We start from the raw sequence: 9872 nt of genomic DNA on the forward strand, positions 1-9872 counted from the left end.
GTGCCTTTCTGACCTTTTGTCTCCGGAACATCTGACACACATCCTCGCGAATCTGAAGTGAGGGCGCGGCTTCTGAAAGAGAGTAGGTGATGACAATGGAGGTGTGAACAAGGGGGTTGTGGGGGTGATGTGGATGTTGATTGTGATGTAGGAGGTCCTGTTGTGTGGGTGGACCGTTCAAACCTGCAGTAAGACCTGTTTAGCAGGTTTGCAAGCCTTGTGTTCTCCACAGGACAGGGGGTTGGTTACTTGAAGCCCGTGATGCTCTGCAGGCCTTTCCACACTGATGAGGGATCAGGATTGGTGTCTCTCCAAACTCTGCCCATAGCTCCTTTTAGCTTTCCTGATCTCTTGTGTCAGTGTGTTCCTGGCCTGCCTAAACAGGTCACGGGCTCCACTCCTGTAGACATACTCCTTGGCTTTGCTCAGCATCCTGAGGTTTGGTGTAAACCACGGTTTGTTGTTGTTGTACGTGCAGGTCTTAGTCTACACACCCAAGTCCTCACAAAAGCTGATGTCTGATGTCACAGTGTCGGTGAGTTGAACTCTGAGAGAAAACAACACAAGCTATAATACAACACCGACACTCCTTTAAAAACTATGTGCAATAACTATTTACTATTTATGATTTACTTTCTGTACAAACCTCATTCATGTTAATACATATACCCACATTGAACATACTGTAAATAATATTTTTTTAACCTTCATTCTTAGACTGATAGCTATACTGTAAATAAGATCTTTCACTTTTATTCTCAGACTTCCTTTTATACTTTTTTAAATTTTGTATGTTTGCACTAAGCCCTTCCAGCAATCCGATTTTCGTTGTACAACTAAGTTTTAAAATGACAATTAAAAAAAATATTCTATTCTATTCTGCTCTATTCATGCAGGTCTGAAGTTGCAGCTTCAGACCCCCCCAATTGGTGCAGTCAAAGCAGGCTTGGAGGTCCTGCTTTGACTCCACGTTCCATTTATGCGTCCTTTATTATGGAGTAGCAGTGGTCCAGTGTATTTGTGCCTCTGGTGGGACACGTTATGTGCTGTCTGTATTTGAGGAGTTCGTGCGTGAGGTTTGTTCTGTTAAAATCAGCCAAAACAATGATCGGTGAGTTTGGTAGTTTTTTCTCCATGTCTGTTATCTGGTCAGCCAGCAGCTGCATGGCTTCGAGTGCTCGTGGTGGAATGTAAACAGCCGCCATTACGATTAAAAACTCCCATGGTGAATAAAACGGCTAGGAGTTTATGAAAAGTGTCTCTAGGAGAGGGCTGCAAGACTCTTTCAACATTGTGACATCAGTACACCAACCTTCATTAATGGAAAAATATACACCACCTCCCTTTGTTTTTCCCATGAGCTCCGTGCTGCGATCTGCTCGTAGTAGCTGAAACCCAGGAATCTCGACGCCATGGTCGGGGATGTTTTCGTCGAGCCACGTTTTGGTGAAGCACAGAGCAGCGGATCTGCTAACGTCCGGGTTCCTTCGGAAAAATGGCAAAGGGCAGCCAGTGGGGAAGGTCGGCCTCAACTCATGGTTCCATCTTATCGGAGGCAAAGGCTTTGACCACTCGACCAGAGCCTGCTTAATGTACCCCTTAGAATCACAACTGCAAGTTATACTTGAAAACCAAAATCCGTACTTGAAAAAAGAGTTTTTGAATAAACTATTTTTAGGTTTCACCTCCATTTATTTTTCAAGTTTTGAGGTCTGTTTTCTTCGGTTGCATGTTTTATATTTTCAGATTCACAGCTCTTTTTTTCAGGTTACCCTCTTGTTTTTTCAGATTCTAATCTATTTTTTTCCCAGGTTAAAATCTTTTTTTTCGAATTTCACACTTTTGACCCGAATCTGACGTGGAGTCACGAGTAACAGCTGAACAAGAATGCTTGGAACAACCCGAATCTTAATCTTCACGAGCCACCCCCACGTGACACAAAAAAATGTGGCCGCAGGCCCATGTCTCCCGTGCCTTAAACCGCTAATTTCAAAGATGGTAACGTTTTTTGCATTTGCTATCGAGGTCTTCACAGTGTGATTGCTTGACAAGAAATGACACGGAATCCAATCTCTTGTTGAGACATTGCGTACCCGTGGCGGGCCGTGCATTTCACGCCTAGCCCTTCATTAGTGCTCCGCCTGAATCAATCCAACCCTCAATAACTATTATATGGCTATAAAACTTCTACTGCAGGTACAGCTCCGACACATATATAAAAAGCATAAAAATACCTTGATAAAATTGAAATATTATTGAGGAATATAGCAACATTTTAGCACTTCTACCACTTCTTCCACATTTCAAATTTCCTTGTATTCCATACATATTCTTTCACTTCAGCATGTATTGTATACAATTAAGAAATCTACTCGCCATGAACCTCTCATTTCAAAGAAGAGCAGAGCAAGAGATTTACCGTTCTTATTTCCCATCTTAATTTTGGTAGTTTAAGGTTTTACAATTTTTTTTCAGTTTTTTTTCTTTGAGGATCCTCAATGCTGGTTTAAATTGACCTTTCAACAAATTACTAGCCTGTTTTATTGCCGTGGATAAACGCTAGAACTGCTTTTTAGTCAATTTATCCTACCAGTCACATACTCAATGACACAAACTCCAGCGCTTTTTTAGGCCTATCCAGGGATGGGTGTAAAACCCTCCCAAACAGCTCTGGAAAAACGGACAAAAGAAAAATCTACGCCATTCTTCAATTAAGAAAAAGAAGCTCTGTTTTTCTTAGCCCGTTTCTTCCACTGGGACTTGAACCCAAGCTGTTCTTTGGCTTGGAAAAACATACAAAGAAAAATCTACGCCCTTCTTTGATTAACAAAAAAGAAGCTCTGTGTTTCTTAGCACGTTCCTTCCACTGGGACTCTAACCCAAGCCAGATCCCTCAGCTCGGAAGAACAGACAAAGAAGAGTCTACGCACCTCTTCGATGAACAAAAAAGAAGCTCTGTGTTTCTTAGCACGTTCCTTCCACTGGGACTCTAACCCAAGCCAGATCCCTCAGCTCGGAAGAACAGACAAAGAAGAGTCTACGCACCTCTTCGATGAACAAAAAAGAAGCTCTGCTTTTCTTAGCCTGTTCATTCCACTGGGACTTGAACCCAAGCTGGCTCTCGTACACCTCTACATTTTACGCGTTTCACAACAACACAATCACACAACTTCAGGCCTTTAACTTACTTGTCCCCTGGTTCGTTGCACTGCCGGGTCCCGTCAATCCACCTCTGTCAGACGAAGGCAGACCTAAGATGCTGGCCCAGCAAAGAATTCTCTTCCCAGGACTTTCTCCTCCAGGTCCTCCTAATGGACGCTGGCTTGTCGACAATGCAGCACGTCCTTCTTCATCAGACAGGTAGCGGGTATGAGGGGTCCCGGGTTTCGGCACCAAAATGTTAGAGATTTGCTCACTCCAACTTATTTTGCAAGAACCACACGGGAGACAAGTAAGTCCTTTTAGACACCTGCAGGTGGAGAGTCCATTCGTCGCTGTGCGTACAGCGATGTTTGAATGGAGGTCTGAAATCTCCCAACTGCAAGGACATATTTATTAAGAGAAACAGAGTGGGGGGAAGAGCAGGCTGAATAGGAAGCCCTTGTGCTCTAGTCAAAACCTATCAGGGGATGTTTTACGACCTTGTGGAGGATGGGACAAGGTAGGTTATTTATTACCGGTTGCATTCCAACATAATCATACGATAAGGATAATCTGAAAAACCCTAACACTCTACCTGTCTTCCCTGTGTTCGGAGTTCCCAGGATGAGGATCTTAACCATTTCCCACTTCTGAGAAACTGTCCCTACATAATGACCGGAGAAAATCAACATAAGTAGAGATAAAGGACTTCACACTGACCTTGACTTGGAAAATAAAATACCAACTGTAGCTAGGAGGAAAGCTGCTCTTCCCCTGCTGTTGCTTGCCCAATGGAGAGTGACTGACTCTCAGAGATATGAGCCAGCTGGGCCGAGGACAAGTGCACAAAAAGCAGCTTCCCAATTTGGCTGCGGCCATATAAACTTTTCACTGGGCATTAAACACAAACCATTTATAGACGGCTGCAAAACTGTATACGTCTGCATGTTTTATACTTAACCACTTAATTCTATTTCACATAACAGACATGATGAGTCCCCACTTATTGCCAGGTGTAATAATTGCTTTGTAAAGTTTATAAATGTGTGTGGGGAATCAGTCAATTGAACTGTTACAGCTGTTCTGAAAGCATGATGAAGATGTTTTCCATTGTATTTGAAGGCAGAAGAATCCACTCTTTTTATGTAAATGACCATTGACGAATAAAATCTTATCCCTTTGTGAAGTGCCGAGGTGCTCGATGGGTGAATGCAGAAATCAACACACAGACTCGTCTATTGCGTAAGCGATACAAAAAAGTACCGTAACTTTCGGACTATAAGTCGCGGTTTTTTTCATAGTTTGGGTGGGGGGCGACTTATGTGAATTTTTTCAAAAAATTTCAAAAAAAAAAAAGTGAAACCGCGATAAACGAACCTCAATGTACCAAGGGATTACTGTAATTTGAACTTCAAGTGACGTCAGCAGAGCGACACGGCGCGGCGCGGCGGTTGTTTACAAAAAGGACAAAGATTGATCACGGGATGACGAAGATGACGAAGGGCCCCACGTACTACCAGCATCATTAGCGGCTTTGTTTCTAAGTGACACGGAGGACGAAGAGTTTGAAGGATTTAATGATTTGGAGTGACACAGAAGGTTTGAAAAACTATTATGGCTTTTACGCACACCCGGTCCTACTCTACGGAGCTCTCTTTAACCTCCGTGGATGGAAGTCTGGGGCCGGCGCTCGGCCGAGTGGCTGTCCGGGGACGGTGGATGAGGCTCGGACATGGCTTTTACGCACGCCCGGTCCTACTCTACGCAGCTCTCTTTCACCTCCGTGGATGGAAGTTGGGGGCCAGTGCTCGGCCGGGTGGCTGTCCGGGGACGGTGGATGGGGCTCGGACATGGCTTTTACGCACATCCGGTGCTATTCTATGGAGCTCTCTTCCACCTCCGTGGCTGGAAGTGCCACCTCCGGGATTGGAAGTCCACGCCGCCACACGCCTGGAAGTCCACGCCGGTGCTTGGGGCCGTGTGGCAGTTAACTATTTATGTTATAGTTATTTGATATATTTTATTTCGTGTCAAAGTCAAAGTCAAAGTCAAAGTCAGCTTTATTGTCAATTTCTCCACATGCCAAAGACACACAAATAAACCGAAATTTCGTTCCCCCCTATCCCACGGTGACAAGACATGGCTCACAACAGACAAACAAGTAAACAAGTATAACAAAAGCGTGCTGAATAAATAATGAATAAATAACACAACAATAAATAAATAAATAAGATGAGCAGAAAAAAAAAAAAAAAAAAAAAAAAGGAGCAAGTGCGCGTACAGCAGACATTCCCGAAAATAGCGCAACAGTGCCACACGCTACGCAGAAGGGGGTAGCGAGTTCAGGGCCCTAACAGCCTGGAGAAAGAAGCTGTTGGCGAGTCTGGTGGTGCGGGAGCGCAGGCTCCTGTACCTCTTCCCAGAGGGCAGAAGGTCAAACAAAGAGTGAGCTGGGTGACTCACATCACTCGCAATCGTGGTTGCCTTGCGGGCGAGATGGGAGGTGTAAATGTCCTTCAGGGAGGGGAGCGAAGCACCAATAATCTTACCAGCCGTATTCACTATGCGCTGCAGGGCCTTCAAGTTCTGTTCAGTGCAGTTACCACCCCAGACAGCGATGCAACTGGTGAGGACGCTCTCAATGGTGCCACGGTAGAATGTGGACAGGACTGCCTGAGGAGCACATGCACGCCTGAGCTTCCGCAGGAAGTACAGGCGGCGCTGAGCTTTCTTTGCCAGTGACGAGGTGTTTGCGGACCAGGAGAGGTCCTCACTGATGTGCACCCCCAGGAACTTGGTGCAGCTCACCCTCTCCACCACAGCACCAACTTGTAGCAACTTGTATATGTTTTTATCATTATAGTTCAGTAGTTGTTGGCTCGTTGAACTCTTGTTTTGTCAAATAAAGAGCCGTTTACCAAACCCACGTCTTTCCTTGTATTTTGTTAACGCTACAATATAGTTATATACTAGATCTGTGGAATAACGACGAGGCAGACGTCAGGGCAAACGCGCGCCGTTGTTGACAAAGAACGAGGAATTTGATCAACGGATTTAATGATTTAGAGTGACACAGATGGTTTGATAATATTATTGCTTATATAATAGTTATTTGAGATATAATTTACTATATATTGTTATATGGGCCTGTGGAATATTTTGAAGTGCAAGCGCCGTTAGCGGCGCGCACCCATTGTTGACAAAGGACGATCGATGGATTTAATGAATTGCAGTGACACAGATGGTTTTATAAACGTGTTATTTATGTAATAGTTTTTTGAATAACTCTGAATGTTACGTCAGGCCCGTTCTCACCTCTTCGTTTGTGTTAATGTCACGTTAGCATACCTATCGTTTAGCCTGTTGTTGCTCGTTCATGTCTGTTCTAGGGATGTTGGCCCACTCCTCCCTTTGGAGGGAGCTTAAAATTCGAGTTGCCGGGCGACAACCTCGGAACCTGAATGATTTGGAGGCTGTCTGCAGGGAGGAGTGGGCCAACATCCCTGCCGAAATGTGCACAAAGCTTGTCACCAACTATAAAAACCGTTTGACATCTGTGCTGGCCAATAATGGCTTTTCTACAAAATATTAACATGCTGTTTGTCCAGGGGTTCAAATACTTGTTTTTCCTCATCAGACGGTTATCAATTTTTATAAATTCATATGATGTGAATTTCTGGAATTTTTTGGGGGATTCTGTCTCTCACTGTTAGAATGTACATATGATTAAAATAGTAGATCGTTGCATTCTTTGTAAGTGAGCAAACCTGCAAAATCAGCAAGGGGTCAAATACTTATTTCCCCCCACTGTATTATATATATATATATATATATATATATATATATATATCCATCCATCCATTTTCTGAACCGCTTAGTCCCCACGGGGGTCGCGGGCTGGAGCCTATCCCAGCCGTCATCGGGCAGTAGGCGGGGGACACCCTGAACTGGTTGCCAGCCAATCGCAGGGCACACAGAGACAGACAACCAATCGCACTCACACTCACACCTAGGGACAATTTGGAGTCTTCAATCGGCCTAACAAGCATGTTTTTGGAATGTGGGAAGAAACCGGAGTGCCCGGAGAAAACCCACGCGGGCCCGGGGAGAACATGCAAACTCCACACAGGGAGGGCTGGAGGTGGAATCGAACCCGCACCCTCCTAACTGTGAGGCGGACGTGCTACCCAGTGCGCCACCGAGCCGCCATATATATATATATATATATATATATATATATATATATATATATATATATATATATATATATATATATATATATACATATATATATATATTATATATTATTTATATATATATTATCCATCCATCCATTTTCTGAACCGCTTAGTCCCCACGGGGGTCGCGGGCGTGCTGGAGCCTATCCCAGCTGTCATCGGGCAGTAGGCGGGGGACACCCTGAACCGGTTGCCAGCCAATTGCAGGGCACACAGAGACAAACAACCATTCGCACTCGCACTCACACCTAGGGACAATTTGGAGTGATCAATCGGCCTACCAAGCATGTTTTTGGGATGTGGGAGGAAACCGGAGTGCCCGTCCCTATGTGCAAAAGTAGCGATGCAGAGTGACAAAGAACACATTTCTCTGACCCAGACTTTATACAAGACATTTCACCAAAACAGGTGGTCTTTGCGGTTTGTGTATGTTTATGTGTTCTATGTTGTTGGCCGCCACGTTAATAATTGTGTTTGAGGTTGGTCCTGCACATTATTTATTGACTGTAACTAAAAAATAAAATTTATTTTAAATTTAAATGAATATATGAAAGAATACAATTTAAAATATAATTACTTAAATTAATTAATGTATACCCCTCCGTGAGTCGTCACCTTATCGCGGTGGAGGGGTTTGCGTGCCCTTATGATCCTAGGAGCCATGTTTTCGGGGGCTTCATGCCCCTGGTAGGATCACCCATGGCAAACGGGTCCTAGGTGAGGGGCCAGACAAAGCACGGCTCACAGAAGCCCCTTATGACGATTGAAATAAATGGACTTCGTTTTCCCTCGCCCGGACGCGGGTCACCGGGGCCTCCCTCTGGAGCCAGGCCTGGAGGCGGGGCTCGAAGGCGAGCGTCTGGTGGCCGGCCCTTCACCCATGGGGCCCGGCCGGGCATAGCCCGAAAAGAAAACGTGGGTCCCCCTTCCCATGGGCTCACCACCTGTGGGAGGGGCCGAAGGGGTCGGGTGCAATGTGTGCTGGGCGGCAGCCAAAGGCAGGGACCTTGGCGGTCTGATCCCCGGCTGCAGAAGCTGGCTCTTGGGACATGGAATGTCACCTCTCTGGCTGGAAAGGAGCCCGAGCTGGTGTGCGAGGCAGAAAAATTCCGACTAGATATAATCGGACTAGCCTCGACGCACAGTTTGGGTTCCGGTACAAGCCCTCTCGAGAGGGGCTGGACTCTCTTCCACTATGGAGTTGCCCACGGTGAGAGACGTCGAGCAGGTGTGGGTATACTTATTGCCCCCCGGCTGGGCGCCTGCACATTGGGGTTCACCCCGGTGAACGAGAGGGTAGCCTCCCTCCGCCTTCGGGTGGGGGGACGGGTCCTGACTGTTGTTTGTGTCTATGCACCAAACGGCAGCTCAGAGTACCCACCCTTCTTGGAGTCCCTGGAGGAAGTGCTGGAGAGCGCTCCTTCTGGGGACTCCATCGTTCTACTGGGTGACTTCAATGCTCACGTGGGCAATGACAGTGAGACCTGGAAGGGCGTGATTGGGAGGAACGGCCCCCCCGATCTGAACCCGAGCGGTGTTCTATTGTTGGACTTTTGTGCTCGACATGGATTTTCAATAATGAACACCATGTTCAAGCATAAGGGCGTCCATGTGTGCACTTGGCACCAGGACACCCTAGGCCGCAGTTTGATGATCGACTTTGTAGTCGTGTCATCGGATTTGCGGCCGCATGTTTTGGACACTCGGGTGAAGAGAGGGGCGGAGCTGTCAACTGATCACCACCTGGTGGTGGGTTGGCTCCGATGGTGGGGGAAGATGCCGGTCCGACCTGGCAGACCCAAACGCTCTGTGAGGGTCTGCTGGGAACGTCTGGCAGAGTCTCCTGTCAGGAAGAGTTTCAACTCCCACCTCCGGCAGAGCTTTTCCCACGTCCCGGGGGAGGTGGGGGACATTGAGTCTGAATGGACCATGTTCCGCGCCTCCATTGTTGAGGCGGCCGACCGGAGCTGTGGCCGTAAGGTCGTTGGTGCCTGTCGTGGCGGCAATCCCCGAACCCGCTGGTGGACACCGGCGGTAAGGGATGCCGTCAAGCTGAAGAAGGAGTCCTATCGGGCCGTTTTGGCCTGCGGGACTCCGGAGGCAGCTGACAGGTACCGGATGGCCAAGCGGAACGCGGCTTCGGCGGTTGCTGAGGCAAAAACCCGGGCGTGGGAGGAGTTTGGTGAGGCCATGGAGAATGACTTTCGGACGGCTTCGAGGAAATTCTGGTCCACCATCCGGCGTCTCAGGAGGGGGAAGCAGTGCAACGTCAACACTGTTTACAGTAGGGATGGCGTGCTGCTGACCTCGACTCGGGACGTCGTGAGTCGGTGGGGAGAATACTTCGAAGACCTCCTCAATTCCACCTACACGCCTTCCATTGAGGAAGCAGGGCCTGGAGACTCTGAGGCGGATTCTCCAATCTCTGGGGTCGAAGTCACTGAGGTAGTTAAAAAACTCCTCGGTGGCAAGGCCCCGGGGGTGGATGAGATC

The sequence above is a fragment of the Syngnathus scovelli genome, chromosome 2 (genome assembly GCF_024217435.2).
Source record: "Syngnathus scovelli strain Florida chromosome 2, RoL_Ssco_1.2, whole genome shotgun sequence".
Taxonomy (NCBI): Eukaryota; Metazoa; Chordata; class Actinopteri; order Syngnathiformes; family Syngnathidae; genus Syngnathus; species Syngnathus scovelli.